Here is a 3,124-nt window from a genome sequence, read left to right as displayed (position 1 = left end):
CTGGTATCAACCTGTGGCAGCAGTTCCTTTTGTTTTGGTGTAAGTATTACTAGTGCCCATTCTGCTGCCTGTCCACTAGGGCACCCCAAATCCTTTTTGCCTTGCTTCACGTGACAACCCCGGTTGTCTTTTGGGTTAAGGACGTGTCTTTTGGCACGAGGTAAGTAATAAATAGGTCATCTCGCTGCCGACCCAACATTCAATACGTACATTGGCAATATCCCTTCTTGAATTGTTCTTCATGCTGGCCCCCAGTGCTGCGCCGCTTGCTGCCTGACTCACAGAGCACTATGGCTGAAAGTGTGACATTGTTACACTGAGGAACAAACTATAGAACTAATCCAATACCTATCATTCTTTGAACCCTCTGGTTCAAACCAATCCAGCATCCCGACCAACATAGGTGAGGACCTATTGAAACTTAAGAAAAAGTGCTTTCGCACTGAACTCCATGGTCCCTTCCTTCGAGAATATTTGAAGGCAAGTATTATACCGACGGGTTTGATTGTCCGAACTGAACCGTGTTTGTTCCTTAATGATAAGGAGTACACTACCAATTTTATCTTCATAGCAACCTAGTGCAGCAGGGACCTTATGGTCCTCACGTTCACTACAGCACAACGGATCAGTGCTGAAATACAAAAAACTTTGGATGCTGAAGAAGCAAAATTTGGAACGAGCACTGTGATCACTAACGCCGCGGACCAATTACGGGAAGTTAATAAACAATTTGAAATCTTTATGTCCAATACTTTGACTGGAAAAACTAACAAATTACAAACAGACATTAAAGATTTAAAAAATGAATTGGTTTACCCATGCACCACAAAAGACTATGGGCCTCATTACGAGGTAGGAGGTAAGGGATTACTAGCACCGGTAAGGGCACAGGTGCAGGTAATCCCTTACCACCCTATTCCGAGGTCCCTTGGCGGGTCCCTTCCTTAACGCCTGGTTTTACCAGGCATTATGTAAGGGACCCGTTAAGGGACTTCAGAGCTAATAACGGTACCGAAAATTGCGGTACCGTTATTAGCTCCATCCCCATTGAGCCCTATGGGGGCTCGAATGAGAATGGGGAATGGTTCCCGGAATGGGGACTTACCGGGTCCTCCAAGGTTGGAATGAATCGGTAAGTCCCTATTTTGGGAACCCGGACCCGGAATGCAGTAAGGGGGTAGCCATGGTGCTAATAGTGCCATGGCTACCTCCTACCTCGTAATGAGGCCCTATATCAATTCCCTGAACAAACACCCCAGTTTTCGGAACGTCGGAAGCAGCCAGTTCTAGGCTCTGTGTACGCGAGCTTTGGAACGTGGTGCGGCTTGACGTGTGAAGCAGATTCCGCTCAGGTCCTTTACTTAAACCGCGCGAGGGTGGAAAGGGCTACAAGCCACAAGCTACGTGCCACGGTCACCAGCACCTGGAGCCGTGAGAGGGCTGCAAGGGATGTGAGTCACGGTCACCAGCACCTGGAGCCGTGAGAGGGCTGCGAAGGCTGTGAGCCACGATCACCAGCACCTGGAGCTGTGCGAGGGCTGCGAGCCACGGTCACCAGCACCTGAAGCCGTGCGAGGGCTGTGAGCCACGGTCACCAGCACCTGCACCAGCACTTGGGGCCGTCCAAAGTATTGGAAAGTTGTCCGGTCTGCTCTGCGTGACCATCGGTGCTTGGTGCCGCCTTGGTGCTGTCTCGAGAGCAGGGAGGCGCACCCTCAAACTCATGTGGTTCACCTGTCCTGGCCTCGGAGGTGCCCCGTTTGTTCTCACAACTTGAGAAGATAGCTGATCAGGTAATTTGGCAGCAGGCAGCCGATCGCCGGCAGTTTGAGGCCATAGCGTCTTGGAAGGGACGCCTTGAGATGAGATGAGTGGAGCGTGCTAAGAAGAGGGAAAATAGAGAATTGTGGTGGGAACGGGGGCCTTCTCTGCTCACCCCCTTATTGTACCCCCCCTACACCCCATCCCCCTCACCCCATATTATAAAGCAACTAACGGTACGGCTAACTGGCATCACTTAAGTATTCACCTCAAGCGTTCACCTTTCCTAATTCGTTTGCCTATGGTGCTATTATAGGCACCAGGGTGGTGAGCCCTTTAAAGCAGATAGTACCAACTCAGGCGGAACAGCGATAGACTGCATTGCTGTGGGACCACCACTGTTTAACCACAAACCTAGTTGTAAACATATTTGAACATTGGTTAGCCCTAATTCAGGAGACTGCTAGCCGAGTGCCTTTGATCCTGAAATTGATTGTATTTAGGGAAAGGACGAGTCACTATTGAACTTGTGTGGGTCTTTGATTAATAGCAAAATCTCAGCCACTGGAGCTACTACAATAAGAAGTTGCACGAGACACATTGGGTGTGAAGTTGATTCAGACATTCAGCCCACTACTAGAAAGCTGGCAATGTCTCAGGGGAAGGGTTCCCGACTGACTAAATACAACCTACGTAATCCCAGGAAACAACCCAGTAAGGCGAGCGCCGACTCAGCCCCTCTGGTGAACAATATGAAGCTAAAAAAGAAACTCAAGAACCCCATTCCCACGGATCAAGCTATGATCATGGGATTTTTCCCCCCGAACTCATTGATTCCTCCCTTGGATATTACCTCCACCAGTATCGAAGAGATTGCCGCCCCAGGACCTAGTGCCAGTGGATTAATGAGTTCGACCAACTATGAGGATATTGACAACAATTCCGTATTGGAGTTAGGCTTAAATATCCAAAAGGGAATGTTGTCACAAATCCCATTGCCAGTAGAAAATTGCACTCCGCCTCAGGCTGAGAAATATTCAGGTGGAGTGACGGAGCCACCAAATCCGTCGGGGAGCTTTGGTCGTCTTTCTGCTTCGCCCAATCTGGTCCTGACCTCGATGGAAGATGGACCAGAGAAAGAATTAGAGGAGTCGGACTGTCCTGCATCTATGGCCAATGAGATAGCGGAGTTACAGTCTTCAGTGGCTTCCATACAATTTGCTCTCAAGATCTTGCTGCAAATGTCAGGAAGAATTTTGTCCAATAACATTACACGGATGCCAATTCAGGACCTGCCGGGAAATGAACGTGAAGAGGCCATCGAAAATCTTTCTGTAGCCATCCAAATTGCAGAGGACAACAA

This window comes from Ambystoma mexicanum, chromosome 13 (genome assembly GCF_040938575.1).
Source record: "Ambystoma mexicanum isolate Mex_15411 chromosome 13, UKY_AmexF1_1, whole genome shotgun sequence".
Taxonomy (NCBI): Eukaryota; Metazoa; Chordata; class Amphibia; order Caudata; family Ambystomatidae; genus Ambystoma; species Ambystoma mexicanum.
The sequence above is the reverse complement of the archived record's forward strand: the minus strand, read 5'-3'. Positions refer to the sequence as shown.